Below are 12,167 nucleotides of genomic sequence, written 5' to 3'. Positions count from 1 at the left end.
TGGGTCTACCCCCACTCTCACTACTTGGGTCTCTACCCAGTGGTATCACCCACTCTGGCAAAATGGGCATTCAGACATTCCCCAGGAGCCCGTCCCGCATCAGACCATCCCTTCCGAGCATCCTAAACAGGTAACCCTCTTAATTATATTTTGATACGATTTTCTCAGCATTTTACTCTCAACCAACACCTGACACTCTCCTGTGTTCGTATGCTACCCCTCCCTCCCCCCACTTTTTGGGCAATATTACCCATCCGCCCATCCCCAGCCCCCCTCAAACCCGCAAAGCCCCATCCAAAGGCAACCCCTTGCCGCCATTTTATCTCTTCTCTGTGTTCATACTTACCGCCAGCGCCTTCAACCTGTCCCAGTGGCTGTCTGGTGCAGGTCCTGCCCTGCTCTTGCTATTTCCCCCATATGGATCAATATGCAAGTCAAACTTGGGCATTTGTAATCCATAATGGGAAATTGCTGTCTGTAAATTAGCCCACTTTATCACTTTTCAGCCCCTTCCTTTCTACCTGGGACCCATCCATGATCTGTTACTTTCTCTCATTTCTCTTCCTTCCCTACCTGAATAAATTACTGGCCTAACTAGAGAAAAAATTAAAAAAAAATTTTTTTTAAAGTTTAATAAAGAGGAAAAGTGCACAAGTCCCTCCCAAGTTTCCTTTGATCCAGGGATGCCTATGTCCCCCTGCTCTGCCTTCCTTCCAGTTATTGTAGATGAGCAGACAGTCCTGTTTTGTTAGGCCAGACCCTCAGATCCCATCCCTCTCATCTATTCTAGGATATTTCTTATTGTGTCCACCCCTCTTTCTGAACTATCAATGTTCACCTCTCTTAGCATCATTCCCATCAACATGCAAATATTATATTTTAAATATAGAAAACTACTGTTAATTTAATAATTTACCATATGAATTACTATATGTTATATTTTAAACAGTATATATTCTATATCATAAAATAAATATGTGAACATGTTAATATTAAATATACATTATTCTAACAATATTGTAATCTTATTCTTTATAAAACTAACAATATATACTGATTTGTTCTATTTTTAAGTATTCTTTACAAAAATTATTTGATGCTGTTTTCATTACTGTAGCTTTGTAGTATGTTTAGAAGTCAGGTAGTGTTATTCCCCAAGTTTCATTTTTCTTTTCGAATATGTCTTTGGCTATTCGAGGCCTCTTTCCTTTCCAAATAAATAGTTTTTCTAGTTCATTAAAGAATGCTGTGTTCATTTTTATTGGAATTGCATTCAATTTGTAGATCAGTTTTGGTAAGATAGACATCTTAATAATGCTTAGTCTTCCTATTCACTGCATAACAACCTCTTTCATCATTGTGGCACATTCATTGCATTTGATGAATACATTTTGGAGCACTGCTACACTGATGGATTATAGTTTACATTGCAGTTTACACTCTCCCTGAGTACATTCAGTGGGTTATAGCAGGACATATAATGTCCTGCATCTGTCCCTGCAATATCATTTAGGACAATTCAAAGTCCTGAAAATGTCCCCACATCACACCTCTTCTTTCTTCTCCTTGTCTTCAGAAATGCCCATGGCCACTGTCTCCACTTCAATGATACCATTTCTTCCATTGCTAGAGTCACAATTGTTCTATAGTCGAATACCGATAAGTCCACTCTAATAAATATTTTATTCCTCAATCCTGTGGACCCTGGATGGTGATGTATGAGCCACCTTTATATCGAGATGTGGCTTAAATACCACATGGCTGATGGATGCAATTCTCCTGTTTGCAGTGGTAGACACTCTTGGTTCCCTGGTGTGGTGGTTGACCATCTTCACCTTCCTGTTAGCTGACCTGGGTAAGATAGTTTTTTAAAACCCCTAATTATAGTTTGACTGTTATGTTTGGACTTGGTCCTTCCATCTCATTTAGTATTTCTATTTATCATACTTTCCTCTTGGGTTTGATTACCCTGTCCAGAATTTGGCTGGATTGGTTTAGTTATCTTTGCACATCTTGTTCCTTCAAGTGGTTTGGAAGTGTTAAATCCTGTTGCTGTTCTGTGTCTACTAACATTACCCCTTTTTATGTCCATTACTGTCCACACAGCCTGAAGGGGAGAGCCAAGGTCTCTGAACATGGACAGATGCTACTCCATGTGATTCTACATTCCACTGGCCACCTCACCCAACCTAAGCCCATGAAGAATGAGGTGGGCTTTCCCCAGCTCTGTGCAGACAACTAGCACTGCCTGGTTCAAGGGCTAGTCCTGCTCACACAAAATAATAGAAGTTTCCAGATTCCTGTTTCTCCATCAGTTTGATCACATAAGTTAAATCTTTGAGGTTTTCCTCAAAATTTGTTTTCTGCTAAATGAATTCCAATCATGATTCTCCAACTGTGAAATAAATTTAGCAATTTTCTATTTTTCCTCTGATTTCAAAGATTTTGAGAGCATGAAATACTGACATAAAGTCCTCATGGACAAGGGTTTCAATCTCTTTACTTTCCTCCTGGTCTGCCTTCATCCTATCTGCTCTTCTTTGTTGGAACTTTATCTAGGTCTCTGTCAGGATTACCAGGGCAGTGTGGGGAATGGGAGACAGTGCACCTTGCTGCTTCTTCCCAGCAACAGACCAGCAGGACTTACCTGTGCACTGAGGAGGATGAGTGGGAGAATCAGGAAGCAGCCTAGCTCAACCCTAACTAGCACACAGAGGCACCAGTCAAAGGAGAACCAAGGCTATGAGAGTGGATTTAAGACATCCCCTAAATCTCCAAGACAAATTATTTTTAATTTTTTTATTTTTAAAGAAACTTTAGATTACATAAATGTTACATTAAAAATATATAGTGCTCACTTTGGCAGCACATATACTAAAATTGGAACAATACAGAGGAGATTAGCATGGTCCCTGCACAAGGATGACACGCAAATTAGTGAAGCGTTCCATATTTTTTAATGTGGAGAAAGTGGCCATGGCAGGTGCTGAGGGTAGGGAAAGGGAAGAAGAATTATGATGTGGGGACATTTTCAGGACTTGGAGTTGTCCTGGGTGGTACTGCATGGACAGTTGCTGGACATTGCATGTCCTGCCATGGCCCACTAGGTGGACTGGGTGAGAATGTAAGCTACAGTGTAAACCACTATCCATGTGGTACAGCAGTGCTCCAAAATGTATTCACCAAATGCAATGAATGTGCCACGATGATTAAAGGTTGTTGATGTGGGAGTAGTGGGGTGAAGGGGGTGGGGGCTATATGGGGACATCATAGATTTTTTAATGTAACATTTAAAAAATTTAAAATTAAATTTAAAAATATGTATATAAGGGACTCCCTTAAGAATACAATGGAAATAAAATATCAACCATCTGACAGTCTAGTAGAGTGGAAAGAATCTGATGCTGATAAGAGCAATTAGGTGTTCTAGGCCCAATTGCCTGCCTCTGTGCTCTGCATGATTTGGTCAGCTGCTTACAGATAATCCAGGAGACATGAGTCTTAGAAACAATTAGGTGTTCACATTCTGACCCAAGTAGGCAAAGGTTTTGTCAAGTAGAGGAAGTATTTTCTAAATGCTGAAGGCCACAAAAGATCTTTAAGCAGTTTAGGCTGGTGGGAGCAACGTATTCTGAGGGTGGGAGTGGAGGGTTACAAGGGAAACAAGACGACAGTAGATGAAGCTGTTCACAAAACAATGTGAGGTTTTGGTATCCCTGCTTGTGTTCCTATGGAAATGCCGTGGCATGCCATGATTCCCTGGCAGCCCAAAGACAGCAAGGACCTGGGTGAGCTCCGCAGAAATGGTGGCACCTGTTATGAGCTTTACCTGCCCTACGACAAGAGAACAATCAGCCAAAATAAAATCTACTTGCCTACTCTTTACCTTCATTTTCATATCACATCATCAGTTGCTTAATAGCAAGTACATTTCAAAGAAATGTATATGCCTTGGATTGGTATACAGTTAGTCTGTCTGTTTAGAAACAGCATCATGGCCAAGGAAAAGTTCCAGCAGGAAGACAGGCTGGCATTAATCTTAACTTAGAGACGCTAACAAGTTTCTTAATTACAGTGAATGAGGGTTATCATTTGCAAACCACCTCTCCCCATCTGGAGAAGGTGTGAAGAGGTGGCAATCTTTTTATTTTGCTTGTTTTTTCTTCCCAATTTACATTCAGCCTACATTAGGGGAAGGAGGGAGGAAAGCAATCCTGATGTGGTAAAATGCTAGAGAAAGGGAATGTTGGGCCATGGACAAAAACGTATTAATCTCTAGGACTTCAGATTTCACCTAAGGAAACAAACATTTCCGTCTGTCAGGAAAGTCCATGGCTCCCGCACCTGCTGGAAAAGGGAGATAAGATTCAGCAGCTGAGCCAGGCTCTGTTGCACTTCAATGAGAAGGGTTTTTGTACAGCAAGAAATCAGAGAAATATCACGGGCTTGGATGTTCTGCCAAGGGACCAAGATGGAAATCAAACGTGAGTAAAATCCAAACTTTCCTCCCTCAGCTGTCTGCGTCTTGTGATCTTTGTGTTATAAAATGACCTATAAGCTCACTCTTTGCAGCCAGACTCTGATATCCTACGGGGTAAAGATAAAGATAAAGCCTGTAAGCAAACTAGAGAATCGAGTGCACATTTTCTCTGTTTCTCTGAAGGACAAGATTCAGTCACTGGGTGAGAATAACTTGCTTGAGTGATAGTTTCAGAAATTTACTGGGGAGCATCATCACAGATTCTGAACAGAGCCTTGCTCAATGGTCAGAAAGAGAAACTCAGTTTTTGTATGAGTGAGAGATTAAGAGAAACCACTGTGTAATGGTCAGAAAGAGAAACTCAGTTTTTGTATGAGTGAGAGATTAAGAGAAACCACTGTGTGTACAATTTTGGCAAGGGAACCAAGCTGGAAATCAAATGTATGTTATGTTTCCAACTGTTTCTTACTGTTTCTGTCCATTGGATTTGCTTTTTGTTCCTTCTTGTGTATCATGGTGCAGGCCAGGGATGTAAAAAATTTCATTCCTAGGTTAGATATAGAGAAGGGAAAATTGTTCCCCAGAAGGGTAGCTGATGGCTAATTTTTCTGATTTCCAAATCAAAATAATTTAATTGGAGAAGGGATCTTGGTGCCCCTCTCAGGGAAGATTTTTGTAGAGGAGGAAACTTAAGAAGAAGCACTATGGTTCACTTTTGGCCAAAGGACCAAATTGGAAATGAAATGTAAGTACATTTTTCCTCCATTATTTGTGAAGTTTTTGCAGTGTTGTAACATTTGTGTGAATTTGTGATATTTAGGCTAAATTAACCATTCCTAGTGACCCAAAAGTAAATGGCAGAAAATCTGCCAATTAGGTGAGCCAACAAATTGTTGGATTTTTTTAAGGTGACTATGGTTTGTAGGGAGAATGAGAAAGAAAGAGCTGGAATTCCCTCCAAATTAGCCAATCTAGTCTGATTAGGTTAAAAAAGAGGAGGTTTTTGTTGAGGGGGAAGTGTGGGTCCTATCACTGTGGCTCACCTTCGGCCAGGGGACCAAGGTGGAGCTCAAACGTAAGAGCCCTTCTCTAACTGTTTTCTTGTAAATTTGTGAAATTGGGGGCTTTTCATATTTGGGATATGGGTTGAGGTCAGTTCTAAGGAGAATGGGATTCTCCCTGAAAGCAGATGAGTAAGGGGCTGACAATCGGTTCATCTCAAGGAAGAACGTAGAGCTACTCAGTTGATGCAGCATTTAAATGGCCAGATTTTCTCCGTATCAGACAATATAGTAGGAATGGCAACAGGAAGGTATTTTTGTTGAGGAGAAAGTAATTAAGCTAATACTGTGGATCACCTTTGGCCGAAGGAACCATCTGGAGATTAAACGTAAGTAATTTCTCTCCACTGCTTTCTGAAATGTATGTCTAATTGCCAGTATTGTCTAATAGAGGCTTAAGCATAAGTTTTGTAGTGATAATAATTGAGAACATTTCAGATTTGTCATCAGTTTAAGAAAGTTAGACTCAGTTCCAAAATTAGATTTGAAGACAGAAAAAATGATGAAAATTGATCTAAATTAAATAACTCAGAAAAACGTGTGTAGATTAATGAAGAACTCTTGGAATTATAAAGAACAAAAGTAATTTCATTTTCGTTGGGCTTTGCCTAATATTTTATTGGTGTTTTGCTCATCATATATGATTAAGAAAAGGAAAGAAATGTATTTCTTAGTCTGTGTTCTCTCTTCTGCCTGAGAATTATTTTACAAGTAGAAAAATCAATAGTGTGAACTAAAAGCCAGCAAAAAGCTAGAAAAGTATACCCAGTTGTAAAGTAGAAGAGGTGGCTTAATGTCATTTTTTAGAGTCTGAGTGGTAGACTGTCAAAATCAGCTTAGAATGTTCATGTTCTTTTATAGGAAGCAGGCCTATGAGACTGAACATGAAATGATCTTTTATGATAATGGTGGCAAGACTGTTGTCCCCAAAAGCCTAGTTTCAAAGAAATGTTTAAATGAAGGAAAGTAAAATTACTGCATTTTTAATTGGCCATGGACTTGTAGAAAAGCAGGAAACATTTTACTTTAAAGAGTGGCCACATTTTTATACCGCCAAGGAGACCGTGGCACGGCTAGCATGGGCCATAATCTTCTTGGCAGTATTTCTTCATGATTGAGTGACTTCCATGGCCATGGCGCTCGTGTGGCAGTGAGTGACTGGCTGCTAAGGTCTGCAGCAACCCGGCAATGATCCGTTTAAATTTGCCATGGCCTGCTCTTCATGACACACAGTGATACAAATAATGCCACTCATGAAATGTGGTGGACATTAGCTAACGTGGGAAAAACAGGTAACATATCAACTTGTTAGAGATTTAGATATAAAGTTCACATTCATTCCTATTATTATATACCCTTAATTTTCACTAGGGGACTATAAAGAGTGGAATGCAATCTTTTTCAGTGACATATAAATTATTTCAATACCTGTGATAAAATTTATTTAAATGATAAAAGCATAGTCCGAAAGAGATAAATGTATATAAGTCTTTCAGGTCAAACTCCACAGCAGAAAAATCAGATTCAATGCCAGCAGTCTAACCTCTCAGGTCTTCATAAATTTTACTGAGTTCACATCAAATATCATTAATACATATTAACCGATAAATAGAAATAAGCTAAATTTGTGATGTTTTTAATTTTCAAAAATGTAACTGATTTGGGTAGGAGTACGATATTTCAGTTGTAAAAAATATCTAATTATTTATATATGTCATTAATAATTTAACATAAGCATATTTTCAGTACCTTAATTCTTTGATAGAAAAATTTTAATCTAGATATTTTAATCCCATCACCTCTAAAAGAGTTTATTAATTTGGCTTTACTTAGCAGCAGCTGATTTCAAAAGTGATGTTTAAGGGGGATTATTCTGGTCTAGACAAACTTGGCAGGAGTATTTATGACCTTTAAAACTCTATTAAAAGCTAATATGATTATTTGAAATAATGCTCCGATCTAAGGGAATAATTGTTTGATGTTTTAACGAGTAGGGAAACCCAGATGGGAATATCACAGAATGTTTTGCCTCTCCTTAATTTCTAGAGATCATATTATTTTTCTGCGAGGCTAACTTATGCAAGGCCCTGGAAAAATTAGTCATGTAAATTTAAAAGAGAAAGTTAAAAGTTCAGTATCTTATATTGAACTGCTTGGGTAGCTTCATAAGAACCATAAATTTATCTGATGACTCCTAGAAAAGGATTCTGGACTTTTATGCTTTAAATGAAAGCAAACTGAGTGGGCTGTTGGGGACTTGGTGTCCCACTCAGGGCTGGAACACAAGGGGCATTTCCAGGGGCCATATCGCAGCTGCTCAAGGTCAGAACTGAAGCCAACCAGCTCCTCCTGGGCAGGTGGCCAAGGTCACAGTGGACCCCAAATCATCTCAGCACCCCTGGGCTGGCTGAACATCAGCCCCGCTCAGTTAGAGACTCGGGCCAGGGCCCAGGACTCACCTAGAGCCTCTGGGGAGGGGAGAGTGGGTGGCAGGGCCCAGAAGGCAAAGGGGCCTCCCCGCTCCAGGAGCAGACACGGGCTTGGGACCCACTCTGCAGGGTGCCTCCAGCCCTGCCACGGCGGGGGAAGCACGGGGCGGGGGCAGCCTCGAGCCTAGGGCAGCTCTGGAAGGGGGACGTGGCAGTGGGAGCCGGAGCCTTCCCCAGCGGCTGCTGCCTCTTCTTCCTCCACGGGGACAGCCCACACCTGTCCTGGGTTCTGAAGGAGGGTCGGAAGAAGAGGTGTGGGTTTCTCTGCCCATGGCACTGAGATCACTGCACAAGGCAAGGAGAGCAGGGGAAGGACAGAAGGTGAGGTCAGACCAGCGAGCCAGGAGACCTCAGGTGGTGTCAGAGTTAGAGCAGCGATGAGCCACCCGAACGCAAGGAAAGAGCCACAGGAGACGGAGGTTGTTGATGTGGGAGGAGTGGGGGGAGCATATGAGAAACTTTTTTAAAAAAATGGGTAGGTGGCGAAGAGCAGAGACTCAGAACCCTTGAGCCCTGCACGGGGCCTCCTGGGCTCATGGCTGCACTGACACGGAGTAGGCATGTTGTCTGTCTGTCTGTCTGTCCCCACGCCCCGCCTGACCACCCCTCTGTGCTTCCCTCCCCAGGGAGCGTGGCCAGCCTGTCCCTTCCTCTTCCCCCGTCCCTGGAGCAGCTCACTTCTGGAACGGCCTCCGTCCTGTGCCTGTGAACGGCTACTGTCCCGGTAACGCCAAGGTCACCTGAAGGTGGACGGAGACGAGCGGACCAAGGACGTCCAGAGCAGCGCCTGGAGCAGGACAGCGAGGACGGCACCTCCACCTCCACAGCGTCCTGACGCCGCCCGCGGCCAAGCACAGCGCCCACACCAAGAAGGACTGCAGGTCACCCCGAGGGCCTGCGCTCCTGCTGGTCAAGAGCTTCACCAGGAACCAGGCTGGAGCCTGCGAGGCCGCCCGGGCCCAGGGCGCTGCCCTCTCCCCAGAGAAGCCCGAGCCTCTCAGTCCTGCAGCCCCTCCCCAGCTCAGCTTCCCCTGCCCCTTTAGGTTAGAGATCCTAATATTTGGGGAAAAAGAACAAAAAAGAATGAACCAATAAAGTAAATGAAAATGCTTTGCACCTGTGGTTTCTCTTTCCTGACTTAATGTTGTAATACGTTGTTTTTCAAATTGTCCATTTTTTCTTCTAAGGAACTAAGTCATTAGTTACCCCAAGGACACCACCATTTAAGAAATCCGTCCTCTACCCTGCCCTCTATAAAAGCCCACCTGTCTTCAGAGCCTGCTCCACCGCACAGGGCATGAGAGGCTGCCTTGCTTTCCCTTCTCAGCCATCCCATGTGGTCTTTCCAGGGAGGAAGTTCTCAAAGTTACACATGCTTGATCCCGTTAAACCTCTCCTGAGAACTTAACCCAAGCAAGTTTTCAGCAGGAAACAGCTATAAGGAGAGTCATTCCCTGCAGTATAATATTAAAAAAAAAAAAGAAAAAACAGAAACCACCTAAATGAACAAGCAATAAGAAAATGTTTAAGTCCATTGTGGTACTTCAAATTAATGGAGAGTATTAAGCCTTGGTTACATTTTTATTTTTATTTTTAAAGATTTTTTTATTTGTTTGTTTCTCTCCCCTTCCCCCCACCCCGGTTGTCTGTTCTCTGTGTCCACTCGCTGCATCGTCTTTGTTCGCTTCTGTTGTTGCCAGTGGCACGGGAATCTGTGTTTCTTTTTGTTGCGTCAGCTCTCCGTATGTTGGGCACCTTTCCTGGGCAGGCTGCACCCTCCTTTGCGCTAGGCGGCCCTACCCACGGGGCACACTCCCTGTGCGTGGGACACCCCCACGCTGGAAACACCCCAGCGCGGCAAGGAACTCCTTGGGCGCATTAGCACTGTGCGTGGGCCAGCTTCACACGGGTCAAGGAGGCCCAGGGTTTGAACCTTGGACCTCCCATGTGGTAGATGGACACCCTCACCACTGGGCCAAGTCCGCCGCCTTGATTGCATTTTTAAAGGCGTATTGGGGGCCTTCTGTCTTCCAAGCGCCCTTAGAAGCACTTTAATGCTCACAACCCTGTGAGGTTAAAAATGAACATTAAACTCTCAGGCAGGTTCTATACAGCTCAGGACTGGTCATTCCATAATCCAGCAGTTCCACTCCTAGATGGAATCGTTCCACTCCTAACACCTGTCCACCAAAAAATATATATATACAATAGTGTTCAGAGCCAAAACTGGAAATAACTGAAATGTCTACAACAGTGAAAGGGATAATTACCTTGTGGTATACTTACACATTGGAACACAGCTCAGTAAGGAGACACAACACCCCACAACTACACTCAACAATGTAGATGAATCTTATAAGCATGATGCTAAGCAGAGGAAACCAAATGCAAAAGGTACATTCTATATGTTTCTATCCATACGAAATTCAAAAGCAGAGGGAAGTAAAATAAAGTTAGACATTGGGATGGGGTTCCTCTTTCATCATGTGGGGTGGGGTGATGACTGGGAGGGCCAAGAAGAGGGTCTGGAGCTCGGCACTATTCTGCCCTCTTTTTGTACAGTGCTGCTTTGTGAGAGCTGTACAATTACGACTTGCACACTTTTCTGTATGTATATTATATTTCAAAATAAGTTCATCTAGAGGAATGTCTAAGACCCAGTTTACAGGTAAGAGAGGCTGAGAAGAATAGTAACAGGTCGAGGCCGTACAGCTGGTAAACGGTGGGCAGGGATCAAATCCCTCCTGCCTGAACCCGCCCTCTGAAGCCCCCACTGCTCTCCTTCCAGCGCTAACGGGGCTCCACAGACCACGGGGTCAGACGTGCTCCTTCCCCGCCTCCACCCCCTAGTGAGGGGCACCAGGTATGGAAACAGAAGGGAGCAGGCTTCAGCAGGGCACAAAGGACAGCGCTGGGGGCCCACGTATGAAACGTCACGTATTGGGGTGGGGTGGGGGAGCATAAACCCACTCTGATTCTCCTCCCACTCCTGTGTGGGCACCGAGCCTTCCGCTCTCGTTCACCCACCCATCCAGCTAACACTCACTGAGTTTGCTCTCAGCAAACACTCTTAAGGAAGTACGGAGACACCTAAGGCAGCATCCCTTCCCTCAAGCAACTGATAATCCAATTATTCTACTCTTTTTCCTTTGCCTTTTCAAACCTAGAGCAGCGGGTGGGAAAGCACAGTGGTGGGAAAGCTGGATAGGGAGACCCCTTGCCATCCTTTCTCTCAAGAATATTCACTATTACCACAGTTTTGAAACTTAGAAAGTCTGAGTAGAGTTCAGAAAGGTTCAATACCATCCCTTCAAATCATATAAAATTGCTCAGCCATCCCTGGGAGCCACATTCAACAATTAAGGGCTCCCCTCTTTCTTTTTCACCCCACAGATATAAAACCACCTTTATTCAACCACTCCCACCCCACCCAAGGCTTAAGTCTCAGCTGGACACTCTACCCACCAGTGTTACTCCAAGAATCAGAAATTCCAATGACTTTTTGGGGAGGTCATTTACCTCCCCCTCCCTGTTGTTTGCACTCACACTATCTGCTCATTTTCTTTTCTTCTTAGGAGGCATTGGGAACTGAACCCGGGACCTCCCATGTAGGAAGGAGGTGCTTGATCCACCCCCGTTCGTTGCTTGTTATGTCTCCCACTGTGTTTCCTCATTGCATCATCTTATTGCATCAGCTTGCTGTCTTCTTTATGAGGCACCAGGACCAAATCTGGGGACTCCTATGTGATAGGCAGGTGCCCAACTTCTTAAGCCACATCAACTTCCTCATCACTGCACAGATTCCATGGAACAGCCTGATGGACGCCGAAGGCACAGGCTTTCAAGGATATTCCAGCTCTGGCATTATGGGAATTTTGCTGCTCAAACACCAGGGAAATGGTAGACTCCAAAGTGTGGAGAACCATGGTGGGAAGACATGACAGCCGAGGTTTGTCTCCAACAGGAACCCTGCTGAGGTCCAACATGTTCAGCCTCTGCTCCCACACAGTTCTGGAGCTACAACTATTCCTCAACATTGATACTAAGCTGAGTGTCAGCAGGTTTGGCACAAGATGGGTGCTCAGCAGACATTCTCACCTGACTCTCCAATGCTCTTTCATTAAATTCAGCTTGTAC

At 43.5% G+C, this 12,167-nt stretch overlaps 1 non-coding gene and 1 gene segment (V, D, J or C); one reads left to right on the top strand and one right to left on the bottom strand.

The window, feature by feature from the left end:
* Positions 1-12,167, bottom strand: part of LOC101435371 (immunoglobulin kappa variable 3-20-like) — a 225,553-nt gene that overhangs the window by 40,699 nt on the left and 172,687 nt on the right.
* Positions 2,851-2,957, top strand: LOC111762142 (U6 spliceosomal RNA). The gene has a single exon (XR_002795327.2). It is a non-coding gene; the product is annotated as a U6 spliceosomal RNA (small nuclear RNA).

This window comes from Dasypus novemcinctus, chromosome 17, assembly GCF_030445035.2.
Source record: "Dasypus novemcinctus isolate mDasNov1 chromosome 17, mDasNov1.1.hap2, whole genome shotgun sequence".
Taxonomy (NCBI): Eukaryota; Metazoa; Chordata; class Mammalia; order Cingulata; family Dasypodidae; genus Dasypus; species Dasypus novemcinctus.
This window is presented reverse-complemented; position numbering and strand designations above follow the sequence as displayed.